General features: G+C 44.6%; 1 long non-coding RNA gene across 1 annotated transcript in view; it reads right to left on the reverse strand.

The window, feature by feature from the left end:
• Nucleotides 1-5,887: 5,887 nt before the first annotated feature.
• Nucleotides 5,888-19,057, reverse strand: part of LOC148392885 (uncharacterized) — a 32,524-nt gene continuing 19,354 nt past the window's right edge. Inside the window, exons 7-8 of the long non-coding RNA XR_015860305.1 lie at nt 6,681-7,464; nt 5,888-6,425 (exon numbers count right to left, since the gene is read on the reverse strand). This is a non-coding gene — a long non-coding RNA (uncharacterized LOC148392885). The remainder of the gene's footprint in view (nt 6,426-6,680; nt 7,465-19,057) is intronic.

Raw genomic sequence — 19,057 nt, forward strand, 5'->3', positions numbered from 1 at the left:
ATAAAACGTTAAAAAAATATTAAGTTATGCCGACATTTTCAATGACCTCATATTCACATAGTCCCCGTTTACGATTTGCATAGTGTACTGGTTAGTGCTCTGGGCTCTCACCCCAACAACCCGGGTTCGAATCTCAGTGGGACGTAAAATATTTTATCATGAAAAGACAGTTGCTCGTGTGCTGCCCCATATAACCATACACCTCGCTAAAGCCAGGGTTAGGTTTAAGCTTCAGTTAGGATTAGAACTAGGGTTAGGTTTAGGCTTAGGTTTAGACCTAGGGTTAGGGTTAAAGCTAGGGTAACACAGCGAGGGTTAGGGTTAAGACTAACCCTAGCTCTAACCCTAACCCTAGGGTTGGAGCTAGAGCTAGGATTAGGATTTGAGTTAGAGCTAGGGTTAGGGTTATAGCTAGGGTTAGGGTTAGGGTTAGGGCTAGGGTTAGGATTAGAGTTAGAGCTAGAGCTAGGGTTAGTGCTAGGGTTAGAGCTGGAGCTCGGGTTAGGGTTAAAGCTAGAGCTAGGGTTAGAGCTAGGGTTAGGGTTAGACCTAGGGGTAGGGTTAGGGTTAGGGTTAGGATTAGAGCTAGGGTTAGGGCTAGAGCTAGGGTCAGAGCTGGGGTTAGGGTTTGGGCAAACCCTAACCCTAGCTCCAACCCTAGGGTTAGGGTTAGGGTTAGAGCTACAGTTAAGGTTAGCGCTAGGGTTAGGGTTAGAGTTAGAGCTAGGGTTAGGGCTAGAGCTAGGGTCAGAGCTGGGGTTAGGGTTAGGGTTTACCCAAACCCTAACCCTAGCTCCAACCCTAGGGTTAGGGTTAGAGCTAGGGTTAGGGCTAGAGCTAGGGTCAGAGCTGGGGTTAGGGTTAGGGTTTGGGCAAACCCTAACCCTAGCTCTAACCCTAGCTCTAGCTAGGGTTAGAGTTAGAGCTAGGGTTAGGGCTAGAGCTAGGGTCAGAGCTAGGGTTAGGGTTTGGGCAAACCCTAACCCTAGCTCCAACCCTAGGGTTAGGGTTAGGGTTAGAGCTAGGGTTAGAGCTACAGTTAAGGTTAGCGCTAGGGTTAGGGTTAGAGCTAGGGTTAGAGTTAGAGCTAGGGTTAGGGCTAGAGCTAGGGTGAGAGCTGGGGTTAGGGTTAGGGTTAGGGTTAGGCAAACCCTAACCCTAGCTCTAACCCTAGCTCTAGCTAGGGTTAGAGTTAGAGCTAGGGTTAGGGCTAGAGCTAGGGTCAGAGCTGGGGTTAGGGTTAGGGTTAGGGTTAGAGCTAGGGTTAGAGCTACAGTTAAGGTTAGCGCTAGGGTTAGGGCTAGAGCTAGGGTCAGAGCTGGGGTTAGGGTTAGGGTTAGGGTTTATCCAAACCCTAGGGCTAGTTAGGGCTAGGGTTAGGGTTTGGATAAACCCTAACCCTAGCTCCAACCCTAGGGTTAGGGTTAGAGCTAGGGTTAGAGTTAGAGCTAGGGTTAGGGCTAGAGCTAGGGTGAGAGCTGGGGTTAGGGTTAGGGTTTGGGCAAACCCTAACCCTAACCCTAGCTCTAGGTAGGGTTAGAGTTAGAGCTAGGGTTAGGGCTAGAGCTAGGGTCAGAGCTGGGGTTAGGGTTAGGGTTTGCCCAAACCCTAACCCTAGCCCTAACCCTAGCTAGAGCTAGGGTTAGAGTTAGAGCTAGGGTTAGGGCTAGAGCTAGGGTCAGAGCTGGGGTTAGGGTTAGGGTTAGGGTTTGCCCAAACCCTAACCCTAGCTCCAACCCTAGGGTTAGGGTTAGGGTTAGAGCTAGGGTTAGAGCTACAGTTAAGGTTAGCGCTAGGGTTAGGGCTAGAGCTAGGGTCAGAGCTGGGGTTAGGGTTAGGGTTAGGGTTTGCCCAAACCCTAACCCTAGCCCTAACCCTAGCTCTAGCTAGGGTTAGAGTTAGAGCTAGGGTTAGGGCTAGAGCTAGGGTCAGAGCTGGGGTTAGGGTTAGGGTTAGGGTTAGGGTTAGGGTTTGCCCAAACCCTAACCCTAGCCCTAACCCTAACCCCAGCTCTGACCCTAGCTCTAGCCCTAACCCTAGCTCTAACTCTAACCCTAGGGTTGGAGCTAGGGTTAGGGTTTGGGTAAACCCTAACCCTAACCCCAGCTCTGACCCTAGCTCTAGCCCTAACCCTAGCTCTAACTCTAACCCTAGCTCTAACCCTAACCCTAGAGTTGGAGCTAGGGTTAGGGTTTGGGCAAACCCTAACCCTAACCCCAGCTCTGACCCTAGCTCTAGCCCTAACCCTAGCTCTAACTCTAACCCTAGCTAGAGCTAGGGTTAGAGCTAGGGTTAGGGTTTGGGCAAACCCTAACCCTAACCCCAGCTCTCACCCTAGCTCTAGCCCTAACCCTAGCTCTAACTCTAACCCTAGCTCTAACCCTAACCCTAGGGTTGGGGTTAGGGTTAGGGTTAGGGTTTACCCAAACCAGCTCTGACCCTAGCTCTAGCCCTAACCCTAGCGCTAACCTTAACTGTAGCTCTAACCCTAGCTCTAACCCTAACCCTAACCCTAGGGTTGGAGCTAGGGTTAGGGTTTGGGCAAACCCTAACCCTAACCCTAACCCCAGCTCTGACCCTAGCTCTAGCCCTAACCCTAGCTCTAACTCTAACCCTAGCTCTAGCTAGGGTTAGAGCTAGGGTTAGGGTTTGGGCAAACCCTAACCCTAACCCTAACCCCAGCTCTGACCCTAGCTCTAGCCCTAACCCTAGCTCTAACTCTAACCCTAGCTAGAGCTAGGGTTAGGGTTTGGGCAAACCCTAACCCCAGCTCTGACCCTAGCTCTAGCCCTAACCCTAGCTCTAACTCTAACCCTAGCTAGAGCTAGGGTTAGAGCTAGGGTTAGGGTTTGGGCAAACCCTAACCCTAACCCCAGCTCTGACCCTAGCTCTAGCCCTAACCCTAGCTCTAACTCTAACCCTAGCTAGAGCTAGGGTTAGAGCTAGGGTTAGGGTTTGGGCAAACCCTAACCCTAACCCTAACCCCAGCTCTCACCCTAGCTCTAGCCCTAACCCTAGCTCTAACTCTAACCCTAGCTCTAACCCTAACCCTAGGGTTGGAGCTAGGGTTAGGGTTTGGGTAAACCCTAACCCTAACCCCAGCTCTGACCCTAGCTCTAGCCCTAACCCTAGCGCTAACCTTAACTGTAGCTCTAACCCTAGCTCTAACCCTAACCCTAACCCTAGGGTTGGAGCTAGGGTTAGGGTTTGGGCAAACCCTAACCCTAACCCTAACCCCAGCTCTGACCCTAGCTCTAGCCCTAACCCTAGCTCTAACTCTAACCCTAGCTCTAGCTAGGGTTAGAGCTAGGGTTAGGGTTTGGGCAAACCCTAACCCTAACCCTAACCCCAGCTCTGACCCTAGCTCTAGCCCTAACCCTAGCTCTAACTCTAACCCTAGCTAGAGCTAGGGTTAGGGTTTGGGCAAACCCTAACCCCAGCTCTGACCCTAGCTCTAGCCCTAACCCTAGCTCTAACTCTAACCCTAGCTAGAGCTAGGGTTAGAGCTAGGGTTAGGGTTTGGGCAAACCCTAACCCTAACCCCAGCTCTGACCCTAGCTCTAGCCCTAACCCTAGCTCTAACGCTAACCCTAACCCTAGCTAGATCTGGGGTTAGAGCTAGGGTTAGGGTTAGAGTTAGAGCTAGGGTTGGAGCTAGGATTAGGGTTTGGGCAAACCCTAACCCTAACCCCAGCTCTGACCCTAGCTCTAGCCCTAACCCTAGCTCTAACTCTAACCCTAATCCTAGCTCCAACCCTAGCTCTAACTCTAACCCTAGCTCTAAGCCTAGCTCTAGCCCTAACCCTAGCTCTAACTCTAACCCTAACCCTAGCTCTAACCCTAGCTCTAGCCCTAACCCTAGCTCTAACTCTAACCCTAGCCCTAACCCTAGCTCTAACATTAGCTCTAGCTCCAACCCTAGATCTAACCCTAACCCTAACCCTAGTCCTAACTCTAACCCTAGCTCTAAACCTAAACCTAGGTCTAGCTGTAACCCTAACCGTAGCTCTAACCCTAACCCTAGCTCCAGCTCTAACTCTAACCCTAACCCTAGCTCTAACTCTAACCCTAGCTCTAACCGTAACCCTATTCTAGCTCTAACCCTACCTCTAACCCTAACCCTTGCTCTAACCCTAACCCTAGCTTTGACCCTAACCCCAGCTCTAACCCTAACCCTAGCCCTAATCCTAGCTCTAATGCTAGCTCTAACCCTTACCCTAGCTCTAACCTTAACCCTAGCACTAGCTCTAACCCTAGCCCTAACTCTAACCCTAGCTCTAACTCTAGCTCTAAACCTAACCCTAGCTCCAGCTCTAACCTTAGCCCTAACCCTAGCCCTAACCCTAGCTCTAACCCTTGCTCTAGCCCCTAACGGTAGCGCTAACCCTCGCTGTAGTCCCTAACCTTAGCCTTAACGCTAGCTCTAACCTTAAACTTAACCCCAGCCCTTGCTGTAGCCCCTTACCCTAGCCTTAACCCTAGCTCTAACCTTAAACCCTAACCCTAGGGTTGGAGCTACGGTTAGGGTTAAAGCTAGAGCTAGGGTTAGAGCTAGGGTTAGGGTTTGCCCTCACCGTAACCCTAGCTCTAGCTCCAACCCTAGATCTAACCCTAGCTCTAACCCTAAACCTAGCCCTAACTCTAACCCTAGCTCTAACATTAACCCTAGCTCTAGCTGTAACCCTAACCCTAGCTCTAATGCTAGCTCTAACCCTAGCTCTAACCCTAACCCTACCTCTAGCTCTAACCCTAGATCTAACCCCAGCCCTACCTCTAACCCTAACCCTAGCGCTAACCCTAACCCTAGTTCTAACCCTAACCCTCGCTCTATCTCTAACCCTAACCCTTGCTCTAACCCTAACAACAGCGCTAACCCTAGCCCTAACCCTAGCTCTAACCCTAGCTCTAACGCTACCTCTAACCCTAACCCTAGCTCTAACCCTAACCCTAGCACTAGCTCTAACCCTAACCCTAGCCCTAACTCTAACCCTAGCTCTAGCTCTAGCTCTAAACCTAACCCTAGCTCCAGCTCTAACCCTAGCCCTAACTCTAGCTCTAAGCCTAGCTCTAACCCTAGCTCTAGCCCCTAACGGTAGCGCTAACCCTCGCTGTAGTCCTTAACCCTAGCCTTAACCCTAGCTCTAACCTTAAACTTAACCCCAGCCCTTGCTGTAGCCCCTTACCCTAGCCTTAACCCTAGCTCTAACCTTAAACCTAACCCCAGCCCTCGCTGTAGCCCCTTACCCTCTAACCTTAGCTTTAACCCTAAACCTAGGTCTAACCCTAAACCTCACTCTAGCTCTAGCTCTAATCCTAACTGAAGCTTAAACTGAACCCTAGCTTTAGCGAGGTGTATGGTTATATGGGGTAGCACACGAGCAACTGTGTTGTAAATTTTTTATGATAAAAAAGTTTAGGTCCCTCTGAGTTTTGAACCCGGGTTGTTGGGGTGAGAGCCCAGAGCACTAACCACTACACTATGGAAAACATTAGCAAGTACCATGTGAAAATGAGGTGACTGCAATCTCCGTTTAGAATTTATTTTTTCTTTCTCCCATTTTGCGCGTAGGTACAAGTAGAATAGTTTTAAATTATTCAAAATTAATTATATTGGATAACAATAGGCGTATAAGCATGTTTTTTTTAAAAACTACTAAGTGTTATACCACTAGACGATGCTGAGTATTTACCAGCTCAGTGGCCTGAGAGGAGAGTGTCCGCCCTGAGATTGGGAGGTCGTGGGTTCAACCCGCGGCCGGGTCATACCGGAGACTATAAAAATGGTACTCATTTCTTCCCTGCTTGGCACTCAGTGTAAGGGGTTGAAATGGGGCCCCCCCCCCTGCTGCTCACGATCATTGGGACAAGGAATAAAACACCAGACAAGTTCTAACATAAATGTTTATTAATAATAATAATATTAAAAGTAAATTTCAAACCAGCAATCCAATGTGAACGTTTCCTCAATGATCCGTTCTCGCAATGAACTGGAAATGCAAATCACTCACTCACAGATTCGTTCGTAGGTGAGCGGTAATTTACGTCATTTTCTTCTTCGTTTTGTTTTACAGCGAGGTGGCACCGGCTTCAATGGGCATTACCGACACCTACTGGTTGAAGTCATATGAACTGAAAAAAGAACGATTCGTTCACTGAAAAGATTCGTTCTTTTGAACCCATCGATCACTCACGAGCCAACACTAGTCAGTTGTTAGTTGGGTTTGTTTGGTCTGTCCTCCTCGGTGTGGAGCGTACTCCGTCCACTGTCTCTTCCATCTTTCTGTCTTGTTTTGCCCTCGCCGCATCCGCACCCGTCCGCCGCCTCGTGTCGGCCCCTCATCACGGGCGAAGGTCGGCCGATGGTTGGCTTCCCTCCCCCCCCCGGCCGGTATTCGACGTTTGGACTCATCCTCGGCCTCGTGCCACTGCAAAAAGAAAAACGGCACTCTGTTGCATGCGGTTCACTTCTGTGGACGTACTCATTACCTGTATTAAAGCGTGCTCCTATTTCAAGCTCCCTTTATTAATAGCGTATGTACACATGAATGTTTTTGTTTTCTTTTTATGTCTGTTCCTATATGAAGAATTCAATGCTTATAATTTCTTTCTTTGTTGTAAAGTGCTTTGAGCTGCATTTCTTGTATGAAAGGTGCTCTACAAATAAAGTTTTTTATTATTACCCTCTGGTCTCGCGGTCCTGTCCAGTCCCTCTCTGCGCAGGCACTCGTCCGATCCACCGCCCCAGCAATCCTGAAAGGCAGACATATTGTGGTGGTTTAGGCAAGGCGAAAAACCAAGGTGTGAGGGAGCGCTCCACAAAAACGTTGCTGAAAATCGCTGACACGGCGAATGATGACATCAAAGCAAATCAAATCATTGCAGGATTTGATATCAGCACATCGGGGGGGCTGGCGAGCCAGATAAAATACGTCGCAGTTTGTTTGCTAAAAGCATGAAATATATCTGGGAAATTTCAAGCAGAGGGAAAAGTGCACACATCCATCACGGCTTGTTGCTTCTCCCTTATGACTTCTTGCGCTTATCGCCTGTTCCACATTTCATCAAACGGCGCATTCCTCAGCAACGGTTTATGTTGTTGACTTTTATCAGACCCTTTTAGGACATGTAAAAGGAGTTTTGCGCTTATCCTGTAGATGAGAAAGAGATGGGCAGAAAGGGAATACAGTGGCACAAATGGAAGTCAGCTTCTCAAGCACAGAAGAAGACAACATGAAGGCATCTGAAATTCTTGTCGCTCGCCCAACATTCTGCGTTGGTCGCTTTCACACAGTCCAATGACACAGGACAGTGTGAAAGGATCTTAAGATGGACAAAACATTTTACTTGACAACCGCTCCATGTCAGTTCCTTTCCGGCAGTCCAGCGACACAAACAAAGATGGGAAGTTTTGGGCTCTTCCTTTTCATCCAGTGACATGGCAACAGTATCCAACTTGGCCAGATTCTGTGTGAAAGGCACAAAGAAATACATTAAATACTACAATATGCTATTTTGTACCAAAAGAGGCATAAAAAAACTTTTCATAAATATGTTACATCATCGCATTAACAGTATCCAGAACTGTGTGGTCCATCATCCAAACCCTTTTGTCTCCAAGGAAAGTAGATACGATTTCCCTCCTTTTCTCATTTTTCCACACTCCCCCCATACAGTGCGAGCCACAGAACTAAATCCACCCAAGGTGCTTCCAGACAGAACGCCGTATGTCATGTCAGCGCCGGAGCCCGACGCTAGCTCAGGAGGACAGACGGATGCGTGTAGACTTAGAGGAGGTTGCGCGCCGAGGGGATTTGCTGCGGCCTATTTCATGTAAAGCAACGGCGCTGTCTCGGGAGTTGGGCCGTCTCGTGGGAGCCACATGTGGACTGCGGTGCTTGGACTGTCACTGAGGTGATGAACACCAACTTAAAGAAGAAACTAAATAGCCTCCTTTTGAGTCTTTCATGTCGTTGTACTGTTAAGTGCTAGCAGAAGCTGTTAGCGCTAAGATTCTCCAGTATTGCAATTACTGATGGTGTTCCACAAGTGTCTATCCTAGGACTACGGCTTTTTATTCTTTTTTTGCATGACTCTAATGAAAAACAAGTTTACCGTTCAATAAACAAAATGAAAAATCTCTGATCGCACGCTTGCTTTTTTTGCTCAACTTAAAGAGAACTATCAATCAAACATTCTCTCATCTTGTGTTCAAATGGCGGTGGACTTAACATCCCTAAGTGTCTAGTCACTGACCGTACAGCAAAAAAGTGCAAAAACGCTTTGAATTCACGAGTGAGCGGCCTGCGAGGCCGATCGGATGGCGTGCGGCAGATGATGGAACACTTATTGTGATACTTGACACTTGGAGTTGCAACAAAAGAGAAGAAGAAAAAAAAGCCATTTGAAAGCATCCTTGGCAGCCGCGTTGGAAAACGTGTTTCCTGTTTGCGACCGCCAGTCAAGACAGGATTTGGAAAACCACAATAACAGTTTTGATTCAGGGCTGAAAGCTTTTTTTCCCCAACAGAGTCAGAGCAGCTCCAATGTCACGCCGGCTTTGCAAGTTTTGAATCACCTGTAAAGTGTTTTTTTTTCCTTTTGCAATCTAAAACAGTTCTCAGGTATGTTACATTTATAAAAGTGACTTTTTAATATCTTGTACATAAATAGAAATGAAAGCTGTCCAACTATCAAGTGTGAAGTTTTACACAGAACTCAATTTTGTAAATGAGCCAAAGTGTGACATAACAATTCAGCAAAGCATGTCCCAATCACAGATTTTTTCAACTAAGAAGATAAAAAAAACAAAAAAACAAGTCTGTTTTAATTTCACACTTGATGCTTGGGCAGAGCCAACTATTTGGATACAAGCTATTACAAAAGTCAGTGTGACATGACATCTCCCAGGACGTAAACAAGCACACGGTGCAACTGGAGGCCGCATTCAAAAATGAAAGAACTTGAAAGCTCTTCACTTGAAATAAAAGTCATATTTGGCATTTCTTCCCATGAATTATGATTCTGTTTCCCCCTCGCGCTTTTGCAATAAATCACGTGATGACCCAAAGTGTTGTGAGCTTCAAACTACGAGGAATGGTAGAGGGCGAGATCAGATGTCTTCGATGGAGCTCATACGCACGGCACGCTGATGACTTTTGTAGAAATGAAGACGAATGGCGACGTCGCCGCAGCGCTCTGGTCACCCAAACACATGTGGCTGATATTGGCGAGGGTGCAGGGGAGTGATTAAAAAAAAAAAAAAAAAGCGGAGGAGGTCACGGAGAGGCTACCAGCACATGGAAAAACAGTTAGAAAAAGGAAAAAGACTTTATAGTGTTAAGTTCCAATTTTGTGTTTGTCCAATTAAAAGTTACGGACATTTAAAAAAAAAAAATTGTAGTTGTTCCTTTTTTTTCTCTGTATGTTAAAACATGTTCGGCCTAATGGCAAAGAGCTAATGTGTTTTATTTAGCTACTTTTCTTCATTTCGTTTTAGTTTGACGAACCGACAAGTGATCATCGAGATAAAATCTAATCGTTGTTTGTGTTGATGGCTTCCAATAGATGACTCGTGTTGTTATCGTTGGCAAAATATCGCGTCGACGTCGTAAGTTACACCCGGATTCCCAGCAAACAACGTCTCTTTTTAACGTTAAATCGTAAAAATGACATGTACGTCGTTCGCTAGCAAACAAGTGGTGAGACACACGGGTTCGAGCGGAGTACCTTTCCCCCCGATTCTTTTGCTCTTCTTCCTTCTCAACGACTAAATCAAAACATTTGCCGAAGTGTCGGGGTGAGGCGGAGGACAGCGCGTCTTGTAAAACATATGCACTTAATATCCAGCTCATAAAACTTGTACAATTAAAAGCTATTTTGGAAAACAGAGAAAGGGAGAGAAATATTTATGCGTCTGGCGCTGGATAAAGGTGGTTTTATCTCGGGGCAGCGAGGGCCCGCTGGGGCACAGGTAACAACTGTCAACAGGCCATGGAGGGGTGCTGAAACGCTGTGGGGGCTCGCGGCGGGGTCCTGCCAGATGTGAGGGCGTGTTTTCCTCTTTTTAACTCTTAGGTACGCTTCATTTTCCAAGCAGTGATTTACTGGAACGGACGCCAACTTGATTGCGTATACAAACTGATGTGGAAATGCTAACCGCCATACTGTGGGAGGAGTTGAACCAAATGAATTGAATTCGCACGCACGATGTGATGAATCAAACTGTGTTGGCTGATTTTGCATTTTTAAATAGCACAGTTGACAGTCAGGTAGTAACACGCTCGATTTACTCTGTTTCTATTTCCACAAAGAAATAGGCTTGGCCAGTCATTTTATTGTCCTGTCTTTCTATTGGACCAAGTATCATAGTCTAGGTACTTGACAATGGGGTGTGATTATTTTATAATTATTCAATTCATAGTTTTAAAATATTATAGCTGGGTTGTATTAAAAGTTAAACATTCTCATTTAATGTATTTGTTCATTTGGCCTTCATGCTCCCAAATAAAAACATAAACAAACGGATAAATGGATGGATGACTAAATAAATAAATAAATAAATAAATAAATAAATAAGAGAAGCCCCCCCACCCAAAAAATAATTAATTAATTAAAGTTCAAGTGTCATCGCAGCTCCTGACGGAGAGCTTGTCTTATTTTGTTTTTAAAGTGTCTGTCCAGTCAGGTTGATGGAAAAGCTGCAAAAAGCAATTCTAAACGTGAGAATGTGCAGAGCCTTCGCAGTCGTCGTCGTAGCGGACGGCAAACATCGTAAATCTGGCCGCGCTCTCTGTTTACGTTGCGTTGACCTCGCCGTGCCCTCCGGGCCGAGCTCGGCGTGATCCTCCGGGCTGTTGACGTACGCGACGTGCGTGCGCGTGCTAGCTTACGCTTGCGTACATATCGTCTTGAGACTTCACTGTCAATACGTGTTCAACTGGAAGTCATAAACTAAACATTATACCCTCATCCAAAATTTTCAAGAAATAACACCGGAGTAGAAAAATGACCGAAACTATTTAAGTGCCAAACAACCCAATTTTTTGGGATATTAATATTTTTAAATAAATTGGGTTATTCTTCGACCAAACTGTTTTCAGGAAATATACCGCTGCCTTGTTACTTCAAATGATATATAAATATATTTAAATGATATATACAAATACTTCAAAATGCTGCAGCATATATATTCCCTTTTGCAGTCCTATCATTTTTTGTGGTATTTACAACTCTAAATTCTCCAGAGTACATGTAAGCTAGTCTCTTATGTGCATGTACGCGGCAGATACAACTGAGGGACCATTATGCTTTTTGGAATAATAACGTCGGGGGGGGGGGGACGCACAGCCTCTTCTTGTTGTAATAAACCACACGCACACACACACAGGGCCGCACACACCTCAGCGCGGTCCAAAATGCCGTAAAAATTTACGGGCTGAACATTCCTGCGGGGTCAAGCAATTTATCAAATGCTGCACATTCTGGTTTCAATTACACAGGCCATTGTTGCGCACGCTGGTTTTTAGCAGGTTCATTCGGCCCGCTCGGTCGGGTCACTCGGAACCGCCGGCCGCCATCTTCCCATCCTCATCCGAAAGTCACTTGTCTCGTTTTTTTCTGTTTGCGATTCTGATCTCATCCCCCTTCCTTTCTTTCTCTCTCTCTGTGGTAGAGTGGTGATAAATCCGCATTTTATTGCCGAAGAATTCCTCTCTCCCGGCAGGGCTGACAGCTCCCCACCGTGGGGGGACGCGGCCGGGTCCAAACCCGATCCCCTCCCCATCCTCCATCACTCCATCCCTGCCTCCATCTGGCCCTGATTAGGGGGAGAGAGTGGCAGGGCGTGGCCGAGCGGAGGAGGAGGAGGAGGAGGATGCGGCGTCCACAACATGTTGTCGCTATGGAGGTTGAGAGAAAACCAAGGACGAGGTGAAGACAAGCGCCGTCGCATCGGGAGGTCCGGATGAATGATACGAAGCGCTGGTTGGAGCTTTTAAAGTGGAAGTGACACGCGGGATGTAAAATATGATTGTGACAAATAAGTAAACACTCACGCTCGCCTATTTCGCTTTTATGGCCGTGAGATCAAAAGCGGATACGAGGGAGAAGCCACGCGACGCAAGACAGAGGCGAGAAAATGAGGAATGGACCATTAGGAAATAGTGGGGGGGAAGCAAAAAAATGAATTTGAAGATAAAATAGAAATAAGCTTGCTGTGGGGGGGGAAAAAAAAAAAAAAACCTTCCACAATTATGAAAGAACTCAACTTATTTGAACTATGAGATCTTTATAAGCAAAGTTACAAGAAAAAAAAATCAATATCATAAAGCGGTGGAGTGTTCCTCTGCTCCTGCATTCCCTTTGTCGTCGTCAAAGATGAGTTTGTAAAATAAAGATGATCAAACCGGGCTGCCAGACACACTTTCGATTAAATCTTTACGACGTGTGAAAGGTTAGCAGACGTGAGCTTGCCTTTGCTAATTCCGCCGTACAGCTGAAACGTGATAATGACCTCATTTGGACTCGGTGTGTGTGCGCGTGTGTGTGTGTGTGTGCGTGCGTGCTGGCAGCCATCGTGTGCCACGCAGGCCTGTGTAATAAACACAAGTGCTTTGGACAAGCTGGTCCAGCACATGAAATCCTCCGTAATGTACTTTGGCAGCCTCATCTCCACATTAGTGGAGTAACTGTGTGGTCAATTCAAATGGTGTAAAAGTTATTGTGTGATCAAATTATCAGAGATTCTGTCTTTACAAATATAATAATGCTCTTTTTTTTACTGAGAGATTATATATATATATGAAACAATGTTTATTACTGTTCAACTGCACCACACCATATTGCACTGTTCCTAATATTCAGATTTTTTTCCCCACATTTTAGAATAACCAAGCAAAACATGCGGTTTATCCTCCGACGTGGAATTTTCTATTTGGGTGAACACTTCCAATCTCAGTTAATCAACTGTCACATTTCCCCTCATTCCTTTCGTTTAAATGTAAACTCTTGTCTAATTGAGATTCACTCAGAGTAAAAAAAAAAAAAACGTAGTATGATTTCTATTCATTATTACACGTCCATTTATCTACGAGAGGAGACGCGACGGGGAGGACGGGGGTATAACTCTGAGGAATAACAATACCATTAAAAAGCCTGCGCGGCAAGTATCAATCATGCTTGCCGTTAATGTCCCTCCAAGCCTATTCACGCGCCCCCCCCCCCCCCCCCTCTCCTTTCTTAATGTCCACCCATCTGTGTGTGTGTGTTACATTCAAAGCCCTCTAATCAACAATCGCTGCATCTGGGCCAGATAATGAATGGCATTGTTTATCACCTCTCTCCTGCGCTAGGTGATAAATGCATTTAATGCCGTCATCTGAATAGGAAATGAGCGGTGCTTTTCTGCTTCTTCTTTTTTTAAATCTCAAGGAATGATCGTGTTAATAACATTTTCGCCGCCGCGGTGATGATGATGATGTTATCAGGAGGCCCGCCGAGGCAATAAAAGCGACGGGCATGGCAAATGAGTTTATAGAGCAATTGAGTTTGATTTAGTGGCTAAACGATGACAAATTTAGCAAATATCCGACAAGAACAACTCGAAAGACAGAATTGCAAGTAGTTTGTAGAAGTTTTTTTGTTTGTTTGTTGCCACTCCAAATATTTGATGGCTTTAATAGCAAGATTGGTTAAAATTGCGTGTATTTTCAGTAAACAAAAATACTATTTTGTTTGTATCCCAGCGGAATAACAGAGGCCCCATGTTAGAACCCTGTGGGACGCCTCAGTGGAATACAGACACAAGCAGCTCTCTGGACAGTTTTCAAACAGTCCCTTCTGGCCCTTTAAAAGCCCCCACAGCCCAAACGACCTCCCTCCCTCCTCTTTATCAGTATCAGACACAATCATTGATAAAGACAAGCTTTCTGATAGCTTCTCCACAAGTGATTTGCTGCTCATACCATCTCCTTACAATGCTCACGTGAGTTGGGAGACAACGAGATTTCTTACCCTCAAGTTAAACACAACTGAACTGTTCTTCAGAGAGCGGAGTACAATTTAAAAATCACTGATATTGATATACTGGCATCAAAATGATAGATAGATGGATCTTCAACTCCATCTGAAAAATGGGTAGAAAAAAACTGTGATGCCTGCTCAAATTTGATCAATGTCACCAGTAAAGTGCTTCATGATGGTTTTAATTTAAGGCTCAGACACTCAGAAGACGCTGCCTTAACTCTTCTGTCCCATCACTACCCTCCCTTCTCCCTCCTCCTCTTCTTCTTCCACCACGCCAGCTGGGCTTCGGCTGATGCCGGGTCCCGCTAGGTGCCACTGACAGCTGAATTATCCCACAGGCCGCAACGCTTGATTATCAGCGGAGAAGTCATCAGGGCGTCCCGCCGCCTCGCACCCCCAGCGCGCCTCCCCTGTGTCACCCCTCGTCAAGACAGGGGCGCCTCCTCTTGACAGGTAATCTCAACAATAACAATTACCGCCATTACTGGTGTCATACACAAGTGGCGCACCCGCAACAAAAGGCCTTTCTAATTCAGCGTGCAGACGCCAACAGGTAACAAGGTATCGGCGCAGAGGGGGCACTACCAAGCTAAATTGAAATGCAAATAATTGATGGCGTTTGCACAGATACGTTCAGAGCTAAAATAAGGTATTTTGGTTCCTAAACTTACTAAAATAATCATCATTTATATGTACTGTATACTAAGAACATTAAACTTCCAAAAAACTGAAAATGAATTAATTGTAATTAAATTGTAAATTTAGAAAAACAGTTGTATCTTTTCACATAACCGGACTTTTTTTTTTTTTTTTTAAACAAAATCAATTTAAAAGGCAAAAAAGGGCTACCACAAGATAAATACACACAGCTAAACTGATTTTAATTATTTTCTTAATAGTGTTAATATTAACACACTTTGTTGTGCTGGTGCCAACATTTAGCAAAAAAATCAAGATAGCAGGCCTCTAAAAAAACGAGACAAACCCCAATTAAAAATCACAATAAAACATGATAAAACCACAATCTAAAACAGGCAGATAAGCGCATTGCTAGATTTTTTTTTCCAACACAATTTTTTTCAAATGAGTTATTTGCTTTTTATGGTTACGCGTATTTTAAAGGCATTTCATTTTGTGTAGAAATCAAAAAGCACACTTGTAAAACCACTCACTGTAAATTATCATAAGCATTTATTAAGAATCCCTAATTTATTAGCATTTTATTGGATAAAATTCTAATTGACAGTGAGGTTTTGGGGAAGCTTATGTTAGTATTGCCAGATATTGATGATGCCATTTGATCAGAGAATTTTATTGATTTTTTTTTTTTACTAGGCAACTGTAAATCACAGATGGAACGGATAACAAGTGAGAACATCAAATAATATCATAAGGGACAGACGGGGGAAGTTAATTGAGAACACTAAAAAGATGGCATTTATTGCAAAATACAATGCCAAATTACGAGGAGGAAATGCGGCGATTTAGGATTTACTTATTTTCGTGACTTGGTTAAGTGCGTCTTGCCATGCACGCAACGACGTTCGACTTCTAAATACTCAGCTTTAATTCGGCGCCTAAATAAACCCAAATCACGCAAGCGTAGTGGAGCGGAACCGTAAAGTAAACAAGGCCCGCGGCGTCAAATAGTCAAAGGAGAGACCCTAATGAGAAGACGTGGGCTTCAATTAACACGCGTCACAGCCCACCACATCAGATGTCACTCTCATTCGGCTGCCGAACGCGAACAAAACACTCGACTCGGATCGACTGGGTTGTCTCGGAGAACGACGGCCTGGATGTGGAAATGAGTCCGAGAAAAACTGCAAGCATCGCAGCTTCTTTTTCCCTTCCGTTTTTGTTGTTATTTCACGACGTTTTTCGTTGCAGTTGTATTTTTGTGCAGCGTCTTGCAAAAAAAATAAATTTATCATGATTTAGGAAAAACGTGCAAAAATTGCTGCGCGTGTTATAAATAAAAGCACGGATTCGTCATTTTGGCATTTACAAGAAAAAAAATAATTTAAAAATAAATTGCAACACCGGAAATATACAGGGTTAAAATTGACATTACAAAATAAAACCTTAAAAAGTAAGATATCCTATTCGTGTTGATCATTGTAAATGAAAATACCAACTATATAAATTGCGAAATGAGCCTAAATTCAATGTTTTATCAAATAAGTATTTTACTAAATAATGAACCCCTTACAGGATTTATAATGTTGAGCATGTTCAATGTAAAGCATCAATATAATGTGATCACTATAAATCTATTCTCCACCCTATCCAAAAATATACTTTAAATTAAAAATAGAGAAGCTAAAACAAAACAATTATTTTGAATTGTTAAATCGGTCTGAAATAACTACGGTTCAGTGTGCACAAAAATACAACACAAGCTGTCAAACCACTTAACAAAAATAGGCCAGAATAATAAAATAATTTTTTCACAATTGTTTTAAATGTCATTTTTATTCAAGTAGAAACAGTTCTTACATAAAAACACCATAAAAAACAAATTCACTTCTACTGAATTCATTTATTCTTTTTTGTCATACATGTGAAAATGAAAAAGGCGGTAATTTGAAATCAATTAAATCTACCTAGCAACAACATTTTCCTGCTCAAATGCAGGATAAATAAAAAAGAACATTTTAGTCTTAATGTTCTCCTGACCTGAGCCGCTCGTCTTCCTCGGCTGGCGTTTTTCTGGCCCTCCCGTCTGTCTGGGCTCCTTTTTTTTTTTTTTTTTTTAGCTCTTGCGCATATCATTTACATTTTTCAGCACCTTGACGAGGCCTGGCTGTCACATCGTCGCTGCCGCTGGACCGCTAGCTTCTCCGCGGACGATTGCCGCTGGCAGAAACAAAAGGCCGAGGAAAAGTGCAGCGAGGAGAGAGAGGGAGGATAAATGAGGCCTCTGTGTACCCCCCCCACCCCCACACACTACGCTCCCCCCCACTCGACAAGCAGCCTGGCCCTATACGTGACTCTTGAACCGGGCTGCGTTTTGTGTTAAGCAGCACCCCTCTCATGACAGATCTGCGGCGGGGTCGGCGGTCAAAGTTGAGGACCGGGTCGTGGTGGTGGTGGGGGGGTTGTACTCTGCAAACTCTCCACCCGCATGCCTCCCCCCCCCCCAACACCACCACAAATTTCTTTCTGGCATTACCTCACTCAGCTGACCCTTCAAAACAAAGCGCATTGCCGAATGTTTACGTATTTGCAGACATTTTTCTCGCGGCCGTTAAAAGCTCGGCGAAAAGCGATAATTCACACGATGTAAACACGCCGTCGAGGCTGGGAGGATGAGAGCTAGCTCTTGCTAAAGCTAGGCTCAACACTTTGGAAGTTGTTTGCGTTTAAAAGCTTGACTGCTGAGTTGACGACAGACGATACCGCAAATTTCATGCCATTCCAAGGAACGGGTGTCACCGATGTTTGGTTAAGATGAGAAATAAAAACCTTCGTTTTATCATCACTACAGCGTGTCAATATAATCAAAATTGGTTCAGAAGTTTTCAACACTTGCTCAGAATGATACTTTTTCCAGTGGATGTGAATTTAGCACACATTTGAATACTGATACGAGACCAGCAAACTTTACAAAAATTTCGGTCTTCATATATATTCAGTAAAAGAAGCTTGGCAATATATCAATTCGTTAATCATTACAACTTGAGAATGAATTGTACACAGAGCATCACTTCACAATGTGAAAATCAATTCTGGTACACAATTCATCATTATAGGTTGTAAATATATCTCATTTCTTTTGAAAACAAAAATGTGATGGGAAAATGTACTTTTGACTTTTGGATTATTGGGAATGTACCCTTTTTTTTTTTACAATAGTTAATTAAACAAAGTATTGTGGTTTTGCCTCGCACACATTCTCACAAACACACTTCGATATAAACAAAGGTGGAGACAAACCACATGAAGCGGAACACCGCCGACCACAAGCAGAAAGACGGAGGGAACGTGTGATGGAGTTGGACTTGAGGATCAAACAATAAACAGTCCATTAAGTGTGTGGTGGTAGTGGGGAAACAAGGTGGGTGGGAGAGGGGGGTGATATCAGGGTTGGGGGGGGGCAGCGGAGGAATGATGGGAGTTTATTTAAAGCACAGTGACCCCGTGGCCGATGGCTGCCTCAGTGCAGGGATGAATAAAACTTTAATGGCTCATAAAACACAGCGACCCCCCTCCCACCAAGTCCCCCACCGCACACCCCTTTGTGTGCGACTTTGCTGCGTTTATTCCCGCCGGCCAATCAGGTGTCTCGATTCTCCAAACAGCAGCAATGAGGAGGAGGGGAATGATGGTGGGGGGTGTCATGTGAAAAGTTTGGGGAAGTACGCCTGTTAGTGTTCAACTTCAGTACGTCTAATAATCCACAAAGTGATTTTTAAATGCTGTGAAATAATGTCACAGTGCTCATGCAACTGTTGTTTTGATTGTAAAAAAAAAATTGTTGTGATTGCCAATACCAATGTCAATTTGATCTTTAGCTCTGGCTCATAGGCTTGTTGTAAATCACATTTTGGTTAGGCTTCATTAGTAGCAGAAGTCATATTTGCAGGAGTCACGTTGATAGTGGTTAAGGATTGCGTATCATTGGTCAACGCCAAAGCGGTTTTTAGATTTTTTTTTAGATTATTGTGCAACGTGAGAGCTCAGTGTCATCAAGTGAGAAAGAGAAACAAGATAGATGATCATTTCTTCCAGTCAGAATTATTATGGACTAGGATGCTAATGCTAAGCTAGGCTAAATGGATTTCGAGTATTTCAACTGACGGACAAACTGGGTTCCTCCATTCCCAGAGAATACGCAAGACAGGAAACGAGGACAACACACAAAGTCGAGATTGAAAAGTAGAGCGATGAAGAATCGAGCGAGTTTTCACATATGCGAGGAAATCACACACAACCTTTCCACCTCTTTTGACAGAAAACTGTGAAGGTTCAAAGTGTCGGCAGCGGTCAAATCAAACCTATGTGAAGAGAAGAAAAGCCAAAAGCCCGTTTG

This window comes from Syngnathus floridae, chromosome 9 (assembly GCF_059516105.1).
Source record: "Syngnathus floridae isolate MCC-2025c chromosome 9, RoL_Sflo_1.0, whole genome shotgun sequence".
In the NCBI taxonomy this organism is placed as follows: Eukaryota; Metazoa; Chordata; class Actinopteri; order Syngnathiformes; family Syngnathidae; genus Syngnathus; species Syngnathus floridae.